Source organism: Macrotis lagotis, chromosome 1, assembly GCF_037893015.1.
Source record: "Macrotis lagotis isolate mMagLag1 chromosome 1, bilby.v1.9.chrom.fasta, whole genome shotgun sequence".
In the NCBI taxonomy this organism is placed as follows: Eukaryota; Metazoa; Chordata; class Mammalia; order Peramelemorphia; family Peramelidae; genus Macrotis; species Macrotis lagotis.
The window spans coordinates 887,553,825-887,578,853 of NC_133658.1; the positions used below are offsets into that span (position 1 = coordinate 887,553,825).

The window sequence follows — 25,029 nt, forward strand, 5'->3', positions numbered from 1 at the left end:
TATTCTCCAATATTCCCCCACACATAAACACTCTGTTTCAATGGAGATTTTTTTCTGGGACTTATTTAGACTCTCTGTTGCTGAGTTGAATAGTCTTGACCAGAGAAAATAAAAGAAGGTTATAGAAGAGGTGGATGTTAGGGAGGTATAGGGAAATTGGTCCTAGGGTCAACCTTCTGAGTCTTCACACATTAGTAGAAGAAGAAAATTATGGGGAAATCTGTTCCCCAAAGAAAAAAAATGAAAAAAGAAGAAAAAAGAACAGGTCAATCCACCAAGGACAGGCCTCCAAGGAATGAACACTTAGAGGTAAGTTCTAAGTATCCTAGAATATCAGAGCTGAAAAGGGCCTTAGCAATCATTTAGCCCAACCTCCTCATTCTACGTGGGAGGAACTCCAACTTGGAGTCATCTTTAATTTATTCCCCCTTTTGTCCTAACATATCTAGTTAATCATAAGATCATGGATTCAGAGTAGAGGGAATCTTAGAGGTTACCCATATCAACCCCCTCATTTTACTGAGAAATGGGGCCCCAGAAAGCTAACAGGACTTAATCATGATTAGATAGGTAGTACCTGACAGAGTCCAGGTTCTCTGACTCCAAAACTAACATGATTTCTCCTTTATTCTGTGAAGCCACTGAGATTGAGGGATTTGACAAGGTCACACAGATACTAGGAAGGGTTCTCTAATATCACATTCAACACCACCTTAAGTAGAGTATGCTGACTTCTTTAAGACTGTAAGCTCCTTGGGGCAGGGACTGTCTTTCATCTTTCTTTGTAGCCCCACAGAGCCTGATATCTAATAGGCCCCTAATAAATGTCTATTGATTCAATGACTGACTTTAATTCGTCCCCTTGATGCGCCTTCATATAAGGTTGAACATTTTATTCATCCCAATCAGATGAAAAAGGCCTCAATTTCAGTGAATTGATCAATCACTCAAACATCAATTAATATGCATACAAAGAGTTCAGATTTCTTGGATATGAACTATAGATTCAATATGACTAATATCCTAATCAATTTGGCCAAATGTCTCAATCATTAAGGGAGTAAAAGCAAATGACATCATATAAAAAATGTTTTGTTATTAGTTGATAGAAATCAGCCCTATCCCAGGAGGTTTGGGATAAAATAGTAAGTCAATTGGGGCTCCAGTATTCCAATAGCAAACTTGATTTATGGTGGGGAAAGCACTCTAAGATTTGTCCTTTGCATCGCAACTTATGAAGCAACAAAAAAGAGGAAATATGGCCCCTAATCCTGTGTAAACCTTTTCAATTTTCAGAGGGGCCCTCATAGTGTGGCAGAAAACATGGTGGAGGGAACTAGTAATCACAAAGGTTTTTGGACGTCTACAAATATTAATTCAATTGTTGTTTTTCTGTATATGAGAGTCAAGGTTGACCAGTTACTAGAACATTGGCATTGAACTGGTGACTGGGGTTCAAATTCTGATTCTGACTTTCATAGACAAATCACTTCACCTCTCAGTGTCTGATACAGGTCCCTAAGATGGTAACTTTCAGAGAAGATGCTATCCTTGCATTAGAAGAGGGAGTTAACTTACCTGGAGCCCTCTATACCAATAAAAGCACAGGTGCAATCTCTTTCTAACATAAATGATCATCTACTGGCCTAAGCTTCCTAAGTCATAATGTTATATCTCACATATTTTGATGACTCCCTACTGTCTACAGGATAAAGCCTATTAGAAGCCCAAGTCATCACAGCCTGGCCAAACCATTTCCTCACCATACCCAGAACTCCCTAGCTCCAACTGTTCATTCTGTCAGAAATCTTGCACATTCCCTCTCTATGCCTCTCAGCTCATTATGTTCCCCACCCCCACCTCAAACTGCTTTACAACTCAGGTTAAGCTCCACCTTCTCGATAAAACATTCTGGAGAATAAAGAATTCTAGAGACAGACTGCCTATATATGCCATGTCTAGCCTCAGAGATCAGCTAGACGAGGCCATTCCCCAAAACAAATTCCCATCACAACATACCCATCAAATAGTCATCCAACCTTCTTCTGAAGGACTCTAGTAGAAGGATGCTCTCTCTCAAAACAATCTATTCCTCCCAATCACCTTAGTTTTGGATTCTTTTTTTCCTCTGTCAACTTGTAATGATAATCATAACAATAACAAAATATTCATAACTTCCCAACTATATAGAGTTAAAAAGCTTTTAAAAATATATATCCTAACAGAAGAAATTCAAACTCCTATGAGTCCAGAAAAAAGTATGCATCATCCTGTCTGCTATTGAAATTGCTCTAAAGATGCTTATATCTATAGATGTCTACAGAAGATGAGTAACATTTTCATTCAATTATTAAAAGTGATCTTTTTTGTCTATCTGAACAATAGTTTCCCAAACATTTTAAACACTGAAGTCCTACAAAAGGAGAGGGACTTATTGCTCTTTGATGTTCATCATCTTTATAGATTGGAACCACTTCCTCAAAAAATTGACAAGAAGAAAAAGAAATTATGTTGGTTATGTAGACTTTTAGGCTTACAAAGCATAAAGCACAGTCTTCTAACAAAAACTAGTTGACTATTTGTCAGGATGATATGGAGAAGATTATTGTTCAGGGTTAAGTTGGATTGGATGGCCCCATGAAGTCCCTCCCAACTCTGTGGTTGTATTCCCAATAGCCCCTGTTCCCTCTAGTGACTCAGAGAGATGAATTAACTCATCCGTGGGTCACACAGCTAATGTATGTTTGAAGGGTAGCTCTAAGTCCATTGCTCTCTCTATTTTGCTCCCTTCTTGACTCCTAAAATATCAACTATCTATACTACTGTCTATTGAGTCTATCCTCAATTTAATTTGATAATTTGTTGATTGTACTGCTCTGCACTCTCCCACCACCATCACCAATAGGACCACAGATTTAGAGCTGAAAAGAATCTTGGAAGTTGAGCTCAAACTCCTAATTTTACAGTCGAGGAAACAGGCCCAGAGAAGTTAAGTGATTTGACATGTTTTTCTCTTTTTATGCTTTATTATAAGGGATGAGTCTCTAGAGAAAGAAGCAGGGCACATAATTTAAAATGAAGGTGATGTACAAACAAAAGATATCAATAGAAGGGTGGAGAGAGGGGGGAAGGAGGAAGAGAAATGGAGTCAGAGAGACAGACAGAGACAGAGACAAAGAGGATAGAGAGAGAAAGAGAGCCAGAGGAACAGAGGAGAAAGTCAGAGACAGGAGAGAGAAAAGAGAAAAGAGAAAAGAGAAAGGAGAAAGGGGAGAGAGAGAGAGAGAGAGAGAGAGAGAGAGAGAGAGAGAGAGAGAGAGAGAGAGAGAGATCAACAACTAAGTGCATTCTTCAAAGGTAGGGATCATTGCTAAGTATCCATATCCCCTTACCAGTGCTTAATTCAGAGCAAGTACAAAATAATAATGGATGGACGAGGATGAATATCAGAGAAATCTCACTTGGCCAATCCATTCAGGATTGACCAAGGAAGTCCTGAGATGTCCATCCCATCAGTTTGGTGGGGAGAACGGGGAGGAAAAGGGAAGAATTAGTGCTGGGATCAAGGTCCATTTCAGTTCCACATCCCTCTCGAATGGGCACACTAAACTCAAAACTACTCTTTTCGATGCAGATAAAGGAACTTTACCTTAAAATTCCAAGCTGCAGAAACTGTGACTCTGAATTCCACTGGGACCAAGAAATAAAGATACTCTGCAGGCCCAATTTGACATGGCTCAGTGATCACCCCCAGACCCAATTCAATCCTTTCAGAAAAACATGTACATTTCCTTGCCCTGCTCAGAGGCTTCTGTTCCCATTTCACAAAAGTTGCCAATAAACCAGAGTCTTGAAACACATGAAATCCCCCAAGAACACTAGCCTGCTTGCCGCCCAATACAAATACTTACAATGAAAGTCCTCCATGCCTCCCTTGCCTTCCAATTCAACTACATCCCACTCCCCTTTTCAACTCCCAAGTAAGACAACCCCTTCCTCTGAGAAGGAAACAGGATATCTTGAGAGATGTCTCATCATTCCTGGACCCCATCACCACCCCTAACTACCAACAACTCTGCTAGTTGGAGAAAATGCCACACTCTGAGAACACAACGGTCATTTGGACCAGCTCCTCACCTTGTTGAAGAAAAATTGCATGCCTGCAATGGAAAAAAACAAAAACCAGAAAAACAAACCCAACCACCATCTCTGCTCTATTGCTGTCCCATTTAGTGTTTACTTTACATTAACCCTCTGAGCCCAGAGACTTTCTGGTTGGTCTGCACAGAGCAGAGTTATTGGTCCAAGTATTTTAAAAAATAGATTCAACCTCAGACCCTAAGAAACTGAAGGGATATTATGGGAATACACAGCTGTACTGTTTTCTTACTCCATGAAAAATAGGATTTTTCTCACTCCCATTTTCCCTGAGCTGGTCCCTTTCCCCGGTCTCTCCTGTGTACCTCACCTGAGGACATTGTTGCTGTTGTTAGCACTTGGGCACAAAGAACAGCTCAGAGCTCTCTATTACAAATGAGCTCCTAAGCAGAGTTACCAGAATCCCAATGGCTCCAGTGGCTTTGCTGGGAACTTTGAACTTCCTTCTCTATTCAAGTTAGCTTGACATATTGGATTAAATTCAACACAAGAATAGCTCCAAATAGTGATTGGTGGTACCCAACTGTAGGAATACCCCACATCAACACTCATCTCCTTAGTAACAGTGACAATGCCAGCATTTATTTATGCAGCACCTACTATGTGTCAGCTGATGGAAACACAAAAACAAAAATTCCTCAAGGAATTAACATTCTATGGGGGCAGCTAGGTGGCATAGTGGATAGAGCATTGGCCCTGGAGTCAGGAGAACCTGAGCTCAAATCCAAACTCAGGCATTTATAATTGTATAGCTGTGTGACCTTGGGCAAGTCATTTAATCCCATTGCCTTGCCAACAAAACCAAAACACATTACTAACATTCTATGGAGAGAGACAGTGATAGGCTAATGACAGCATTGATATGATACTTCAGGTTTTGCATGGTTTCTCCCATCTGATTCTTACAACAATCTTTGATGGTAGGTATGAGTATTATGGTTCTTAGTTTATAGTTAGGGAGACTAGAGTTTAGACAGGAAAAATTGATAAGTTGAGCAGCTAAAGGATAGAGAGTTGGGTCTGGAGTCAGGAAGACTCATCTTACTGAATTCAATTTTAGCTTCAGACACTTACTAACTCTGTGACCCTGGGCAACTCACTTTACCCTCTTTGCCTCAGCTTCCTCAAAAAATGTATTTTTGCTAAGAAAATTTCAAATGGGGTCATAAAATGTCAGACACAATTAAAAAAGGACTGAACAAGATGATAAAAGCAATCCCTATGCTGAGAGAATTAATTTGGAGTCAGTAACTCCTCTTCACTCCCCACCCAAGTAAATGGTTTGGGTGTAATAAATATATCCTCAGCAATGCATTCCTCCTTGGACTTTCAAGGAAGCTAGTTTGCAATCTCTGGCTTTTAGAAACCATAGAATACAGAATCCATTATACAGCATATAGACTCTTTTTCAAGCTGATGATCCCCTTACTCTAAGGAAACAAGAATCTAAATTTACTCAACACATACATTTTTCCCATTATCGAAGGAGTGGCTCTAGGGAAGTCGCTTAAGTATTCAGAGCTCTAGGTTACTATCTAAATCTGTAAGTTGTAAGGAAGGTTTAGTCTGTGTCCTCTATCCTTCCTGAAGAAATGAATCTTTATTTTACAAAAGGTATCGCTTCTCTAATACAGTTAATCACTTTAGTGTATTAAAAGTAGGAATCAATGTATAAAAATCTGATTTACTTGGACTGGGAATGTATCTATTGCATGAAGGGAGATGCCTGTACACTGAAACATGGTCCCCAAGGGGAAAAGACAGATGAAGACAGAACTATAGGGGTATATGCCCATATATTGCAGGTTCACCCATTTTCCTATTTACACTATTACCCAGCCAGAAGAGGGCACCAATATTGAGTGGATTGCCACTTATCAAATATATAATAAATATTTGCAATGCACAAATTGTTATATAAGGCAGAAGAGTATATGATGAGGGCAAAAGGGTTAAGTGTAAGGTCAATTGTTCTTTGTAGTCTGAAGGAATTGGTTAGAAGAGAGAATGAGGGAAGATTTCATGGAAAAACTGGTGTTTGAATTGCCTTTTAAAGAACAGGCAGGATTTTAATGGCCAGAGAGGAACAAGGGCCATGATCTTATACTCTAGCCTCCACCTCCAACCTGAAAATTAATCTCATGCCTTAGAACTCTAGGCTCACAATTGGAGAATGTTCACCAAACATTGCCCCAATCTAGCCCTATCATATCTCTTCCCTAGTCATCTTCCTTCCTAATCTCCAATCCTTCCACCTTTAGCTCCAAGAACAGAAACCAAATCAATACCACCATTTCTGAAAAGGAATCAATTGCCCTCTGACTCCACACCATTCCTGTGACTTCCCTGACCTAAAGACCCCTTCCTGATCACAACACCCCATTATTTATTATCTTCTCCCACTATTATCAGCTCCTCAAGGAGAGGGATTTATCTTCCTTTTTCTATCTGTCTCTTCAGGACTTACTTAGCACAATACCTGCATATAATAGGCACCTAATATTTTTTCAGTTATGTATTCAACAGAGGCATAGGGAAGGGCGTAAGCAAAGGCACAGAGATATCAGATGACCTGGTCATTTTTGGAACAAGGAGGTATAAAATTTGGCTTAACATAGAGTTCAGGAAAGAAAGTAATATCCCCATTTAATAGTTCAGGAAACTACGGCATATAAAGGTAAGGTGATTTTCCTTCGTTCATGCAGCTAGCAAGAATATGAGCTGCATTTGAAATAGTCTTCCACACTCCAAGCTCACTGCTCTGTGTACTATGAAATAATGTCTTCTGCACTCCAAGCCCATCTAACTGCCTCTTCAAATTAAAAGGGATAAATGTAGTCAGGTGATTGGGATGACAAAATCAGCTTCAAGACTAAAAAATCAGAGAGACCCTGTCAGATAGCAGGTGATCTAAAGAAGATCACAAGTTCTTTATGGATCAAAAGTTTGATATAGTAGTGACAAAATGGATACTTGGTATAGCACCTACAGATGATACTGATCCCTAGGTTAGGTTTATCTTCAATTCCTCAGAGGAACCAGTCATGTGGGATATTATCATTTGGGCCATGGACTGCTAATTGATCATAGGACCTACTTCATGAAGCATTTATTAAGCACCTACAGTATGGAGCTCCCTGAGTCAAAAAAAAAATAAGGAAATGCAAAGTTATAAAATCACAGATTTTAGTAGTAGGATAAGATATGTAAAGAAATAATTAAAATTCTATTGAAGCTGCACCCAAAGGATACATAAAATATGACAATAAGGTCTAAGGGCTAAAGATCATTTTAGCAATGAGGAGGGAGTAAGGCAGGGAAGTATCATGGAGTCTTCAGTAAACTGAGTCTTCAAGGATAAGTAAGTCATAGGATCCTAGATCTAAGGTTGGAAAGGACCTCATTCCTGTCAAGTCCAACCCCCTCAACTATAAATGAATAGAACAAAAAATGAGAAAGAAGTACAAGAGTTGTACAAGAGTACAAGAGTACAGAGAGGATAGATAGCATTCCAGTTTGGCTGGAGGAGATAGTAAGGGATAAGTCGTAGAAGCTAAGACTAGAAGGGAAATATGTGCCAAAGTAGGGAAAGCCTCAAAGGTCCTACTAAAGAGTCTGTACTTTATTCAGTGAGCCATAGAGAGCCACTGAAGGGTTTTGAGGAGAAAAATGATAGGGTCAGAATGTATAAGGTAACTTAATCCTGTAACAAGACCCTGCAAGTTGGAAAAAAAGATATCAAGCTGCCTTGTTAAGGTGGTTACTCCACTAGGAATTTCACTATATCACTGGAATCTCAGTGTTGGGCAGGATGAATCGAGGTTGCCAGGAGATGTGGGAAGGCATCTTGGGGAGCTACAATATAACATGCAAATAGTAATAAGGACCTTGACCACCAATTAACTGATCAATAAGCATTCAATAAGTGACTACTATGTACCAGACAGTATAGCAGCTAGGTGGTACAGTGACTAGAGCACTAGGCTTTGAGTCAGGAGGAAGTGAGTTCAAATCTGACCTCAGACACTTACTAGCTGTGAAATCCTGGGCTATACCAGGTTTGTCTCAGTTTCTTCATCTATCAAATGAGCTGGAGGAAATAAAATGGTAAACTACTCCAGTATCTTTGCCAAGAAGACCTCAAATAGGGTCATGAAGAGTCAGACGTGACTGAACAACTACAAAAATGTATCAGGCACAGCACTAGATACAAATGAAACAATGCCAATCATCAAAGAATTTCAATTCTACCAGAAAGAAAAACTGTCTAATTATAACTATACATAAAATAAATGCATGATAAGGGGGGAGGCAGAGACATTAGCAGCTAAGGGTAGAAGGAGATAAGAAGTAGCATGGCTAGAGATGAGAGAGTCAGCCTTAAAGGTAAGGAGACCTGGGTTTGAGTCCCTTTCAATACCCCCAGGGAATTTTCTAAGATTATAACAAATATAATTAAAAATAATGACATTTGCATTGATGAGGGAGTTTTCTCACTTGGAGTTTCCTTACACCATTGAACTCATGGATCCAAATTTTATCCATCTATTGGGGGGGGTAAATAGAGAAGAAGGGGTAGCTATGAGACTACAGAGCTAGGTATGCTAGGATTAAAAAAAGATTGATTGGGGTGGGGGAGGGAGAGAAGAGGTTCAGAAATCAAGAAACAGACTTCTAAAAGGAGAGTCAACTGTCTCCTCCTCCAGAGGATTGTTCTGCCAGCCAACAGTTCTGCAGGGTGAGAACACAATCCCTAATGTTCCTGGAAAAAAGCTGCCCGCCTGCCTCCCTCCAAGAATCTCTTCCTCTGTTTTTCTTTTCCCATGAGCAAAGAATCCACTCGCCCAGTATGTAATAAAAGCCAAAGACTGTCACGGGCACTTTTATCCCCATCCCAAATAACGCTATTCCTCCACCCCGATCCATCCCGAATGCAATGAAGATTTAAAAGTTATTAAATGCTTTTTAAGAGCAGGGCCTGTCTTCGAATCCATCCTCCAGCTGAAATCCTGCAGAGAAGGTGCTTTTGCAACTGAGTAGCTTTAGAGACAATCGTAAAATTAATAGTGAAAAGAAGAGGAGCCCCCTCAACCGCTGTATTTACAAACTCTTTGAAATATTCCATTTTTCACACACACATACATGCATATACACACACTGAGGAAGGGGGGGAATCCTATTTTCTGTTTATTTTTAGTCCTAATTAAAGTTGCAGCAGAATGACACAGATACAATTGCATGTTCTTTTCTTTGATTACCTTTTTATAACCGTGGTGCTACAAAAGGAAGATTTCAGCCCTCCAGCAAAGAACAGTTATAAATACTCCCACTCCCAGACACCTCCATGCAATTACTCATAAAGAGTGAGGAGGATGAAGGAATTTTAAAAAAAGAACTCTTATGTGCTCCTCTTCCTTAGGAACTCCTTGGGTTGACTCGATTAATTACTTTCAAGTCTTTCTCCTTCTGTTTTGTGATGTCACTCCTAAGATGTTAAATGTGAAGACAGGCTGGTGACTCAAAGCTGGACCACTCAGGGGAAAAAGGGGGGGGGGGGATCCAGGAGAGAATTGTAGGCATCCCAGAGAACCAACTTCCCTCACCACAGAAAATACATCCTTGGAGGCAAAGTTTTAAAGCAAACTATCCACTGTACATCCCTCTGTCACCCATTCCCAACAAAAGGAAGTAGAGCTATCTAGATTAGTGAAGAAGGGGGAAGAAATAAAAGAAAAGATCAGAAAATCAGAAAAAAAGGAATTACAATTCACTTCAAAATACAAAATAATGCTAGGAAAGTGACTAAAGTGTCCATATTCTTTATCCTATACTACCAAGATGGTCAAAGATACAAAGGAAAAAACCTCCACATACAGCAAGATATTTGTAGCAGAACTTTTTGGAACTGAAATGAAATCAGATTCCTATCCAATTGGGAGCAAAATAAATTAGGAGCAGTATGGTATAGCCACGAGATTGTTAGGCTTGAAATCAAGAAATTGTGGGTTCAAACTCAGGTACTTACTAGCTGTATATTGCAGAACAAATCACTAACCTTGCTTGATCTCAGGACTTCATTCCTAGATTAAAAGATTACTTTTGTTGGGAATGGGTGTGGGGAGAGGTGTACAGTGGATAGTTTGCTTTAAAACTTTGACTCCAAGGATGCATTTTTTGGAGCAAGGAAAGCTGGTTCTCTGGGATGCCAACAATTCTCTCCTGGCTCCCCCTCCCCTTTTTTCCCTGAGTGATCCAGCTTTGAGTCACCAGTCTCTCTTCACATTTAACATTTTAGGAATGACAGCTAGGGATTGTTGTGCATGAATGGATGTAATATTGCTCTACTTTAAGAAATACTAAAAAAAAAAAAAGTACTGACTATGAAGACCAGAGAAACATGGGAAGACTTATATGAACTGATGCAAAATGAACTAAGTAGAGCTACAATGACTACAATATAAATGAAAAGAATAGAAAAAAGCTATCAAAACCGAAGGCTATGAAAGTATAAAAACTAAGCTTGGCCCCAAAGATGACCTACTTTTTCTTTCTTGCAGAGGTAGGGGATCATCAATGTGGAACATTGCATTTAATGGCCAACTTTTTATTTTGTTTGCTTTTGCTGAATGTTTTTTTTCCTCCTTTAAAATCTGAAATTACTGTTTGACTCTTCCTAACAATCATAAGGGATAATTCTTTGAATGGCAGAAGGAGGGATAGATTGAGATAAAAAGCAAAAGTTATCAATACAAAAAATTCTCATTGTAGCATGGGCAATTTGTTTCCTGTTTGTGGGGTGATTTGGTTGTAACTTTTACCCCTGAAATGGTGTCTTCTGGTATCCTCCTAGTCAAAACATAATACCCAAAGTGCTTCTCCAGTAAATATGGACATAGGACCACAAACCCAGATAAGACCTCAAAAACTATCTGATCCAGTTCCCCTCTTTTACAGAGTAAGCCCAGGGAAGTTAAATGTCTGTCCAAAGTCATATAGGAAGTATCAGAAGTGAGATGTGAACCCAGGTCTTTTGACTTCAGAGCCAATGATCATACCACTTCCATTAGATAGGGCCCTTCCTTTTCCTTAATGTGTCTAATCCAGATGTTTAGCCAGGAAAAGAGAAAATATTTATTAAAAGATGTAATAGCTGTCCTCAAGTATTTTAACTGTTCAAACTAAGTACCTTCTATGTACCAAAATGCAAAAACAAAAATGAAACAGTTTCTGTCCTCAAGAATATCCTTATATTCAATGGAAAGAAACATGACTAAACATAAGTATAAATAAAATTGGGCAAATTAAATTTATCTAAGGGAATCCCAACAAGTCTTCAATTAGGAAGTGGCTCTTGAACCGAATTTTACAGGAAATAGTTAAACATCTAGAATGATTCATCTTATTCACCTTGTCCCCAAGGACATCCAGGTGTAATTGTTTGTCATTTGATTCCAAAGAAGACCCTGACATCAGGGAGGTGATGCCAATGAAAGCCATGGGGGTGGGGTACTTTGCTAAATCATCAATCTCACTTTCTCCTCTGAGTTCAGCGGTTATATATGGATCAGGATTACTGGAGATGACCCTGAATGTGAGGCAATCAGGGCAAAGTGACTTGTCCAAGGTCACACAGCCAATATGTGTCAGGTGTCTGAGGACAGATTTAAACTCAGGTCCTCCTGACTCCAGGACTATGGCTCTATCTACTGGGCCACCTAGCTGCCCTTATGGACAGGTGGTACCATAGTGAATAGAGTACCAGTTCTGGAGTCAAGAAAACCTGAGTCCAAATCTAACTTCAGAAACTTACTAGCTGTGTGACCCTGAACAAGTCACTTTACTCATTTTATCTCAGTTTCCTCATCTGTAAAATGAACTGGAGATAGAAATGACAAACCACACCACTCCAGTATTTCTGCCAAGGAAACCCCAAATGTGGTCATGAAGAGTCAGACGTGACTGAAAAAACTGAACAACAACAAAAGCTTGGCACCAGAGGGCAACTAAAGACAATGGGTAGAAGATGCAAAGAAGTCAATTTAAGCTTGAAGTCAGGAAAATCTTCCTAATCATCAGAGATGTCCAAAGTGGAATGGACTACTTCAAGACTCACTACTTGTGAGTTCTCCTTTATTAGTCATCTCCAAGCAAAAGTGATCACTATTAAGAAAATTCCTTTTCAAGGACAGATTGGACTGGAAAATAACTGAGGCCCCTTACAACTCTGAAATTCTATAATTCTAAGGTTCTGATTTACTCCGTTATCAAGTCTCATTGATTTTTCCTTCAACATGACCCTGAGATGGGGCAGCTAGGTGGCACAGTGAATAAAGCACTGGCCTTGGAGTCTGGAAGACCTGAGTTCAAATCCAGGTCTCAGACACTTAATAATGACCTAGCTGTGTGGCCTTGGGCAAGTCACTTAACTCCATCGCCTTGCAAAAATAAAAAACAATAATAACATGACCCTGAGAGTCTCCCTGTTCTCCATACGCCCCTTATCCCCCTCCTAGTTTCTTCTCTTCACCTAAGGAGTTCTGCTGGAACTTCACTGATCTCTCTGAGGTCAGTTCTTCTCTCTCTAATCTCTGGTCATTTTCATGTTTTTATTCTTTTGCTCCAAGCCTTTAATTAGTCCATAACTGCTTCCAAAATCAAGTCTAAACCATTCAGTTTGGTGTTCAAGGTCCTCTGCAATTCATTTTTTTTTTGTTTTGGTTTGGTTTTTTTTAGGTTTTTGCAATGCAAATGGGGTTAAGCGGCTTGCCCAAGGCCACACAGCTAGGTAATTATTAAGTGTCTGAGACCAGATTTGAACCCAGGTACTCCTGAATCCAGGGCTAGTGCTTTATCCACTATGCCACCTAGCCACCCCGTGGATTTCTGCAATTCATTTTAACATTTTGTTTTTAATATGGTACTTTCTCACCTAATCTATCTAATTTCCCATCATTCACCAATATAAGAGAGGCACATGATAAAATGGATGTAGAGTTGGTCTCAGATCCAAAATGATCTGGGTTCAAGTCCCACTTCTGATAACATATTGATTGTGAGAACCTTGACAAATCACTTAATTTCTTAGTGTATTGGACAAATCTCTAGACTTTAATGTTATAAAGAGGTACTAATCTGCATTGGGGAATTTTCTCATCTGGTAATTCTCTATTTCAGTGAAACCGTGAATCCAATCCTTGCAGCCAAAACAAATCCTCCAGACCAAGAAGCATGGTCTTCTCCACTATCTCTCACAGTAGCCTGGTTGGAAAAACCTGGAAAAGGGGTGGCTAGGTGGCACAGTGGATAGAGCACTGACCCTGGAGTCAGGAGTATCTGAGTTCAAATCCAACCTCAGACACTTAATAATTACCTAGCTATATGTCCTTGAGCAAGCCACTTAACCCCACTGCCTTCCAAAAAAAATAAAACTTGGAAAAGGCTTGGGGGAACACATTATACATCTTTTAGTATTTAAAGAACAGTCAAATGGAAGAGGGGGCAATGAATGGGAGACATTTAGAAGGAGGCAGATTTCTACTTGGTGTCAGGAAAAGTTTCCTAAAAATTAGAGCTGTCCAAAAGAGGAATGTGCTGCCTTAAGAGGTTATGGCTTTCCCCTGTAAGCAAAGTCTGGAAAAACTTTTCAATTATATTACAGAAGATTCTCTTTCCATAATGGACCAAACTAGATGCCTGTCTGATGGGTCTCCTTCCAACTCCAAAATCCTCTGATTCTGCAAATGATGGTGGGTCTTGAAGGGGTATAAAGACAGATTTCCTAATGAACTGGTCTGACAAAAAGCCAGTACTATGTGCTAAAAACTAGGGATGCAAAGACAGGCAAAATAAAATGGTCCCTGCCCACAAGGAGCTCCCATTCCAAAGGAGACAGTCCTGCTATTCCATCCAGTAGACTGTCTCAGAGGACAGGAACAAACCGGCTGTGTTCAGTCTCACAATTTATTGGTGTTATTTAGGTTAATGCATTATTAGATTGCATATTTATAACACGACCTCTGGTTATTAAGAGTGATGTAATGCTGAGAGGGGAAGATCAGGAGGCCTCTGGAATGTTTACACAGCTCCATGATTAAGAAGAGATGAGTCACTGAGTAACCCTACAGGCTGGGGCTTTCTGTCTGAACAAATATGTCTCTAACTTGACAGCCTGACCATCTACTCTCTCTGGAAGTGGGTAGGAGCTGAAAGGGCTTCCAGAAGAGTCGGCCACATGGGTAACCACTCTTGACCTGAGACTTCAAAACTGCCAGAATTTTAAGACTCTATGATAGACTTTCAAAATGAAAGGTATTTGCTGATAAGTCCCAAAACTGACAGAAAAGAAGAAACAGGGACAAGAGGGAGGGTAGTGACTTCTGCCCATCCTTGGATCATAGATCTAGAGGGGGATGGATCCTCAGGGATCATTTAGTCCAACCTTCTTATTTTACAGATGAGGAAACTGAGGCCCACTGACTTAAAGGATAATACACCCAAAGCTAGAAGGATTCTCAGAGTCATTTAGTCTAACAACTTCATTTTCCAGATGAAGGGCCAGAGCAGGGCAACGACTTGCTCAAGGTCATATAGGCAGTATATGGCAGAAGTAAAGTTGAACACCCAGATACCAGAATCTTTTTCAATAAACCACATCACCTCTGAGTTAAATTGAGCAGAGAACTGGACCTAACGCAAATCCAGGTTCCCTGTCTGCCATAATTAGGGAAATCATTATTAGCAAGATTCAGTCTAAAAATCTCTGGCAAACAGAACAAGACAACAACAACCAGCATGGATAATCCCATTCCCCAATTCTTCTCCTGCCATCTCTATTAAACTGTGAACTCTTAGAGGGCAGGAGTAATATTTGCCCTTTTTTGTATCCCAGTTCTGAGGCACACTCACTGCCAGTTTGTAGACTTGACTTAACTTGAATTACCAGAATTCTCAGAAAGGTCAAGAAGAAAGATTCCATATAAAGTCAATTGTTGTATCAATTAATCAATAAATATTTTGTCAATGACCTACTACCTGTTAGGTTTTATGCAGGGTAGTAGGGATGAAAAGACCCCAAAAACTAAAACCGCTGCTCTCAAGGACATTTCATTTACATAGGAGAAAGGCATAGAATTAAAGGATGTAGAGTTAGAAGAGACATTATAGATTATCACTATATCCCCCTTCCTATTTTATAGATTATCACTATATTGCCCTTCCCATTTTATAGATTATCACTATATCCCCCTTCCCACTTTATAGATTATCACTATATCCCCTTCCCATTTTATAGATAATCACTATATCACCCTTCCCATTGTACAGATGATCACTCTATCCACTTTCGCTTTGTATAGATAATGAAGTTAAGGCTCACAGATTTGAGATTTGCTCATGGTTCTCTAGCTAGTATTGGATGCTGAATCTGAAGTCAAATCTTGGACTCCAGAGCCAGCCCTCCTTCCTCTTCTGTGTTCTTCACCTCTTCTGTAGCATGAACCCCTTGGGCATTCTAGGGAAACCTACTGATCCCTTCTCAAAAATCATAATTTTAAATTCATAAAATAAAATACAATATGTTGCAAAGGAAACCAATTATACTGCAATGAAGGTAAAATTTCTTTTCCCATTTAAGTTCATGGGCACCTGAAATCTAAGAACCACTGAATTAAGCCACACTGCCTTCCTTCCTCTACACCAAGGTCAAGGAACTCCATCCCATAGGCCATATTGGTCTGACATTGCCAAGACAACCACAGCTGGGACTCGAAATTCAATAAATCTAGTACTTTGGGGGGATGAATTAAATTTTGACCAGATATAGCCTGAGAATGATGTTATAACTATTCAAATGGCCCTTGGTAAAAAAAAAAAAGTTCCCCACACTTGTTCTATCTCAATTAGTGATCTCATGGGCTCCCCCAGATTCAACAAACATCTCTATTCATATGATTCCTAGTTCTACAGATCCAATCTCTCTTCTGAGTTCCAGTCACAAATTGTCAATTGTTTCTTGCACTCTCTAACAAAACATCCCATAGGTATTCCAAACTCAACAAAATACCCAAAACTGAACTAATTATCTTCTCCCTAAAATCACCCCAATCTTGTAAAATTCTCAATTATGGTCAAAGATGACAACATCCTTCTAGTTACCCAGGCTTACAAACTTAGTGTCATCCTTGACTAGTTACTCTCAATCCATAAAAACCAACCATTGCCAAATCTTCTCATCTTTATCTTTCTAAAATCTCATATATGTCTTCTTCTCTCAACCCATGCAAACATAATCCTAATTCAGGTCTTCATCATATGTCACCTGGACTACTGGAATAGCCTTCCAATTGGTTTCCCTGTCTCAAGTCTATCCCCAATCCAATCCATTTCCCACTTCTCTGCCCAGGTGATTTTTGCAAACTATGCATTATTTCATCCCTGTTCTTAATGAGTTCTGGTGACTCCCTGTTACCTCCATTATCAAATATAATGCCCTCTGTTTGGCATTTCAAATTTCATAATGTGGCCCCTTTCTAGCTTCCAGTCTTCTTGCACCTTTGTTCTTTCCACAAACCCCATAATCCAGATGCACTGACCTACTTACTTTTTCTCACATATAACAAGTCATCTCTCATTTTCATGCTTTTTCACTTGCTAGAAGGGTATCTCTCCTCACCTCCTCAACCTAAAAGTATCCCTGGCTTCCTTCAGGACTCAGCTCAAGTCCCACCTTCTTTAGGAGGCCTTTTTCATCCCATCTTCACCCTGAGGCTTCCCCTTTCAGATGACCTTCATCAATTATGTTGATGATGTTGATGATGATGTTTGTCCTTCATTCTCAAAGAAGGTTATGACAACAGGGAGGTGATGCCATGACATACATTTATGTATATCTTGCCTATACCTACTTATTTATATATTATCTCATTAAAATATTCTCTCCTCAGACTGTTTTTGCTTTTAATATTACCTTTTTCTTTCTGTTGGTCTTTTTACGAGACAATGGAGTATCAAGTGTCTGAGAACAAATTTGAACTCAGATCCTCCTAACTTGAGGATCCATGCTCTATGCCACCTAGCTGCCCCTTGTTTGTAATCTTTTCAACACAACACAATATTGACACAGAGTAAGCACTAAATAAATGCTTATGGGTTAATTTACTGACTTGAGTCTAAAATGAAGGAATTAGATGAGATGTCCTCCCAGATCCCTTGAAGCTTTAGGTCCAAGATATTGGGATCCCACTTCCAAATAGTAAAAGAAAAAAAATGACAGTGATGATATTTTACACGAATGGGGCCTTAAAGATGGCACTCCAAAAGGTCATCTGGAATAAGCCAATCCAAGAGAAAAGCCAAAAGTCACCCACACAAAAACTGAGACTGAATCCTTCCCCATAAAGACAGAAGGCAACCACAAGGGATGGAGGCAGGCATCATCTGCCTTCCCCATATACCCTCTCCCAAAAATGTATATACAATACATATGTATATATGTATATGAGTGTGCCCCGGAGTAAATGCATATATAGACATATATGTGTGTTATATATATATATATATATATATATATATATATATATACATATACATATATATATAAAGATATAACTATCTGGGCAGACATCTACTCAGGGACACACACATATACATATATAGATATGCATGTGTACATGTGTGGCAATAATATGTACATGTGTCTTGCCTACATTATTCAGGGACGTGATACATACATGTAGGTATAAATCTATACATGCATGGGAATAATATATATTTCTTTGTGGATACGTGACATGCATGTGCATAGGGAATACAGATAGACATATGTCTGTCTACACACACCCTCCCACAAGCTCTCCAGACCCCTTCTCAGTCTTGGAAGAGTCTCATTCCCCCTGGTCATGGGAGTAGGCCCATGTAACCAGGAGAGCAGAAAGAACCAGACGAGGCTGAACAATCTACATTCTGAAGGACACCACAGGCAGTAACTAATGCCAGACACGCGGCATCGGGGCTCGCAGTAAATGTCATCCTGTTTGGCTTCAGAGAGAGCCTCTGATATGCAGTTAATGCAGCATTCCGGGTTTCATCCAGCCGCCATCACGGGCGATATGCAAATGCAGCTTTTGTCCCAGCCAGCATCGGCTCTAATAACTCCCAAAGTGAAAATGTTCCCATAAAACCCACCATAAAAAGTCCCTTATTTTATTGACAGATAAGTTTTCTTTGCTTGTTGTCAGGACTTTCTCCCCACTGTTGATTAGCTAAAGGGGCAATTGTTAATTTCTCTCTCCTCACCCCACCTCCCCTTTAAAGAAGCAGGAGCCCAGGAAAGGCCTGTCTCAGCTTCCATTTTGGGCAAGGTCCCCTTGCATTGGCACTGTTGCCCTGGCACCAAGACCCCATCCAAGCTAGTGGTTTAATAAACCACCTTTACCTTCCCCAAAGGGCAGGGCAAATACATTGCTTTTAATTAACCTGTTGTACTCTTTAGCCAAAAATAAAATCAACTTTATTTATAATGATGGGATCACTCTACTCTTAATGCTCTTCCACACAGACTGCTTTCCCTACCCACCACTGCCATGGGTGGCAATTAGACTTCTCCAAAGGGAAGCCACCAAGGCCTTCTGCCTGCTAAATCTTCATCCTCCCATGCATCACGGCAAGGGTGACTCAGGTTTGTCATCAATCATTCCCATCAATAAGCATCTTTAAGGTCCTACTATGTACCAGACAAGAGTCAGCTTCAAGAAGGAAGACCTGGATTCAAGTCCAGGTTCTGAAACCTATGACTTAACCTTTCCTTGCCCCAAGATCTAAGTGAATAATTCTCAACTCATTTCATGTCAATGGTCCCTTGAAGCCTATAGATTCCTTGTCAAAATGATACATAAAATAAAATACATAAGACTCCAAAGAAAATCAATTGTTTAAAATATAGTTATCAACAAGTTTTTAAAAATACATCTACATACTTTCCCAAGTTAAATATTCCTGCTCTAAGAATATGAGTTACAGAGATGAAACTGATGTGCATTAGCACAGTTTCCCCATCAAGGGTTCTCAACACCAAAAAAGCACAGGTCCTGCAGCATTCTATCCAAGCTATCGTGCACTGAGCAAGACAATGGAGAAGTAAAGATCAAAACAAAGCTATCACTGTAGTCCAGGTACATACCCATAACACACTCACAGTCACAACACACACATAGTTCATATGAAAAGGATTTTGAGAAGGGAGAGTCCAGCTAGCCAGAACTCCTACTGATCATTGCCACATTTTCTCAAACCTCAACCTTTGGCATGTAAGATTGGGGGAGGGAGAAACAGCCCTCATCCTCCCCCACACACACATAGCAGAATTTCCCAATACACCCTGCCTTTTCCTGTAAGCACTTTCCAAGCTGGAATAGGGAATGTTTGTCTACCTATATTGCACCCAGAAAGCTCTAGACACCAAAGGACTGATTTCTGAGCCCTTCCCCACAAGGGAGAGAGTGACCAATCACAATACCAAGAAAGTTCCAAAGAGAGTCAAAGCAACAAAGGAGAAATCCTTATAGCTCTGTACAATTCAGAAGAAAACCAGAGCAGAATCTTACATTTGCAGTGTTTCTTACCAAAACTTGTGAGGCAAGGGGTCAATCATGCTTCTATCTATGGCCATTTACCTACCTGTGGGGAGAGAGAGAGAAAGAGAGAGAGAGAGAGAGAGAGAGAGAGAGAGAGAGAGATAAATTAAGTATAGAATACACTCTTAAGAAACAACATAACCAACAATATACCATAAATAATAATAAATTATAATAGCAGGTAGATGGCACAGTGGAGAGAACACTAGACTTAAGGTTAGGAAGCCTTGGTTATATAGATAATCTTAGCTGGATGATCCTGAGCAAATATTCAGTTTCCTCATCTGTAAAATGTGGAGAATATTAACACCTACCCCCCAGGGTTGCTGTGAGGATCTAATTAGTTAATATTTCTGAAGAGTTTTACAAACCTCAACTTGTTACAGAAATGCTAGTTCTCATTATTTCCTAAAGAGCACTTTTAGACTTAGAACTTTCTTTACAACCACTCTGAGATAGGCAAGGCAAGTATCCATTTTGAAGATGAAGAAACTAAGGTTTGTAGAGGTGAGATGATTTACCTGTGGTCACACAGTCTGCCCCAGACCACACCAAGCTTCCCCTATTATGTGCCAAGTCCTGAAGCAATAAGAGGGCATTAACCATTGGCAAGGTGGGTAAGGGAAGTAGATCAGGAAAGGCTTCCCAGCCAGGCAGCTACTGAGATCTGCCATCTACCTACTGCTTTGGGCATAGTAACATCATCCTCAGTCCCCTGATTCTGGAAAAGCCAGACCAGTTTACTAACTTATAGGACAGTTTACCATCCCATCTGTCTTATATATTTTTTTTGTATGTCTTAAATATTCTTATTGCTTTCTCATGCAAATATAAGGGTAGAGACCATTGTGATTTTGTCTTCCTATCCTCAAAGTTTAGGTTGGTCTGGCAGACAGTGAGAGCTTAATACATGTTGACTGTATGATTAATCCTGATGACCCCACAGCTCAAATATCCCTTTAGGGGTGCCTAGGTGGCATAGTGGATAAAGCACCAGCCTTGGAGTCAGGAGTACCTGGGTTCAAATCTGGTCTCAGACACTTAATAATTACCTAGCTGTGTGGCCATGGGCAAGCCACTTAACCCTGTTTGCCTCGCAAAAAAAAAAAATCTCCCTTCCCCCACTACCATTCCCACTCCAATATGTTTTGACTCCTCCCCCAGAACAAATGTAAGCTTTCTGCCGGCAAGAACTGTCTCACTTTTGTATTTCTATCACTAACACAGGGGTAGTTAGGTAGTACAGTGGATGGAGTGCTGAGTCTGAAGGAGACCTGAGTTCAAATTTGACCCTGGGAAAGTCACTTAACCCTGTTTGTCTCAGTTTCCTCCTCTGTAAGATTGAGCTGGAGAAGGAAATGGCAAATCACTCTAATATCTTTGCTAAGAAAACCCCTAATGAGGTCACAAAGAGTTGGGCACAATTGAAACCATTGAATAACCACATCACTAGCACTTTGATTCAAGAATCAAAGCCAAGATAGGTATCTATGTCTTTTGACAGACATAGGTTCATAGATTTGGAGCTGGAAGGGACCTTAGAAACCAACTTTCTATTTTTACAATTGAGGAAATTGAGGCACAAAAAAGTTCTCAGGATTATATAACTCTTTACACCACAGTATCTCAATCCTCACAGCACAAGCAATATCTATATCTATATCTATATATTTTTAACTATAAACACTAACAACCTCAAGGAATGAAATGGAGCCAGAGTAACTCTCCTCCCATTGCCCTCTTCTTCCTTACCTCTCTTAGCAGCTGCTCCGACCAAACCTCAGGTAATAGCAATGGAAGACTTTTCCCCATAGAGAAGGGAGAATGGTATAAACATTTATAAATATTATATCATCAGATCAAACTCATTGAACAGTATGACCTGTACTTCCTCCAGGGAGTCACCCTGACAGCTTGCTCTACTCCTTTCCAGAAGTTTGAAAGCTAATTTGGGCATGGTGTTTTCCAGACAAGTCCTTTAGCATAGAGGTGACTCTGGGTTCTCAAAGGCTAGTCTGAGATTTTTTGAAAGTTTTGAAAGCTCCTATGGATCTAGAGAGGTTTTGAATGCCAGTCCAGTGAGCATACACCTGTGATGCAATCCCCTTCTCATGAAGATAATATTTTAGACTTAGAAGAAGCCATCTTATGGAAGAGGTAACTGAGATGCACAGAGGTAAAATGATTTCACACCACTAGCTAGTTTCTGAAATGGAATTTGAACCCAAATCTATCTCCAAATCTTATACCTTTTCCACTATTATATAGTGACTCTCCAAAGAGGCTCTGTACCACTACTCCTTGGGATTATTTTCTTTGGAGGGAAGGGTCATAGTAATTTTCAGAGATCATCTACTAAAATGTAGAAGGGTTGAAATCTGTATCAATGAGAGGAGAACCTCAGAGTTGGAAGAGACCTCAGAGGCCACCTTATCCAATCTATACCTAAATACATGAAATCAAAGCATTAATGTTAATAAATCAACCTTAGTAGCCTGTTTTCTCCATGAGGATTGGGTGGTAGGCCCACGTTAAGACCAGATCCTCATATCACTAACCATTTGTTGTTTTTTTATCTTTCATTCTCAAAGAGGACCATGACATCGAGGAGGTGTACAATGACAAGTACATGAATTGGATTTAAGGGAGGGAGGGCCATGCAAAGTCACCAACCTCCCTTCCCCATTTCTCCTTCTACATTGCCCATTTAATGATGATAATGATGTTTTTCCTTTGTCCTCAAAAAGAGACCATGACATCAGGGAGGTGGTGCTGTGACAAGCAGATGAAATGGAGTGAGGATTAAGTCACCAGCCTCACTTTCTTCTCCAGAGTCATCTGAATCCAGTGGCCCAGATATGAATCAGGACAACTGAAGCTGGCCCTGGATGCAAGACAATCAGGGTTAAGTGACTTGCCCAGGATCACACAGCTAGAAAGTGTCAAGTATCCTAAGCTAAAATCGAACTCCTGCCTTCCTGATTTCAAGGCTAGTTCTCTATCCACTATGCCACCTAGGTGCTCTTTTTACTACTATTTAGTGCTTTCTCTAAAGATCTAGGATCCACCTGGAGATCTCATCCTGAGGTCCTTTCCATACAAAGGTGAGATTTCCAAATAATAAGTCAGCAGAATGCCAACTTTTCTCCATCTAGCATGGACTTAAAGATGGTTAAGAGTCTTGTGTCTACATTCACATAAGAATCTGTTGAAGGAACTAGAGATGTTTAGACCAGACAACTATCCTGAAAGATAGGAGTCTTCAAAGAATTCAAGGGGCTGTCATGTGAAAAGGGGATCAAGTTTATTCTGTTTCAACACAGAGGACAGAATTAGAAGTATTCAGTAGAAGTTATAGAGAGGTAGACTCAGGTTTGATGTCAAGAAGTCTTTCTAACAGCTGGAGCTGTCCCAACATGGAAGGTGCTGACTGGGGTGGTTGTAGGGTCCTCCTCATTGAAGGGTTTCACACAAAGACTGGATGACTACTTGTCAGATATTCCTGTTCAGGTATGAGTTGGATTAGCTAACCCCTCCCAACACTCAAATTCCTTTATCAACCAGCAAGAAGATCCAAAGTGAACCTCCTTGCTACCATTTTGTTTGCCACATGAGTCCCAAAGGTTTTATTCTCTCTGACAGTCAATCTTAGGAGAAAAGGAGGGGTTGCTGAAACCAAACCAAATCATCCAACAAGCATTTATTAAACACCTACTAAGTTCCAGACACTGTGCTAAGCAAAAACATCCTCAGCTCTCACAGAGGTTTTATACTAGTAGGCAGCACTCCTAAATCCACTTATATCTAGGGTCTCCAAAAATAACCCTTAAAGGCAAAGCATTCAAATACTCTTTGGCAGCCAAATTTAAAAATTCAAGGCAGGTGAAGCTTAAGTTCAACTGCCTTCTCATTCCCCCTCCTCCTTCATCTTCTTTTGGCAGTTCTGATTTCTTGTACTGGGGGTTTTAAAGGTCATGTTCCCCATCACAAGAAACCTTTCTCTGTGACACTTCTGATACCATGTCTCTTTCTAAAGGCATTTAATCCAGGTAGAGGCACCCCCTAAAGAAAAGGGTTTATAGGTCATTGAAAAGACTTATTTATAAATCAAGCTCAGTTTCTAACCCTTGAACACTCTTGAGATGCCCATAAACTGCATGCCAAAAGTTACTGCTGGGAGAGTCCTTGTAGCACAGAACACTCTACCCCCTGAATACTCCTGAGAAGCCCAAGAATGAGCATGCTCTTAGCCAGGGCCCCCTGATCTAAAAAAACTTACAGCTCTCCAGACAGCACGTACCTTTCCCACATCAGCAGCTGGGAGGCCTGTCCCATTTCTACAGGCTTTAAAGCCTCACAATGACCCAGTCAAGTGGATAAGGGTGTAAAGTCTTAATTAATTCCATTTCTAATTTTTATTATGAACTTAATCACCAACAGACAGACATTTCAATATATAAACAAAAAGAAGATTGCTAAATGAAACTCTGACCTATTATATACTATTTGGTTTTTTAAAGTATATTAAATTTGAAAAAGTAGTAATAAAACCACCCTAATTGTGTCCCTGTCTGATTTTTTTTGTTTTCTTCTCTGTATTTCTTTATATTTTATTAGTGTTCTTTCCTTTGTATGTATGCATCTGTCACTTTTCACAAAATCACTTCCCATCCCTCAAAGAAGACTTCTCTTGTAACAAATGAAAACACTTCAACATATTGGCCATGTCTGAAAACGCATGTCTCACTCTGTACCTCTAGTCCATTATTTCTCTGCCAAGAAGCCTGAAGGAAGTTTTCTCATCAATCTTCCATGAACAAAAATATATATCTAGAAGGGACATCAGAAACCAATCTGTTTCATTTTACATATAGGTAAACTGAGATCCAGTAAGGATAAGTGACTTGCTCAAGGTCACACAAGTTATCTTTCAAAGTTCTTTTCCCTTACAGAAGGGGTATATATATTTTCACTCCCATTTTGCAATGAAAACAAGCTCCTTTCAGTTCTGAATTTTAAGACATAACTCTAAGCCTTTAATCAAAACTGTTGCCTGAATAAATAGCAGTAAGAATGATCTGGTGATGTGTTCTCATGATAACAAGGGACTGTCCTAACTAGAATAAAGTTTGGGGATGAGGGAGGAGTAGAGCTGAGAGTTAGGTGATCAGTATAAAGCTAGATGATAGAGGGCTCTTCCAGGCAACAATTACAAATGAGCAGGATTTCTCCACCGTTTGCA

The 25,029-nt window shown here is 39.9% G+C and overlaps 1 protein-coding gene across 4 annotated transcripts in view; it reads right to left on the reverse strand.

Annotated features, from left to right (window-relative positions):
• LOC141509213 (calmodulin-binding transcription activator 1-like) overlaps positions 1 to 25,029 on the reverse strand; it is an 849,778-nt gene that overhangs the window by 597,832 nt on the left and 226,917 nt on the right. The window lies entirely within an intron of this gene.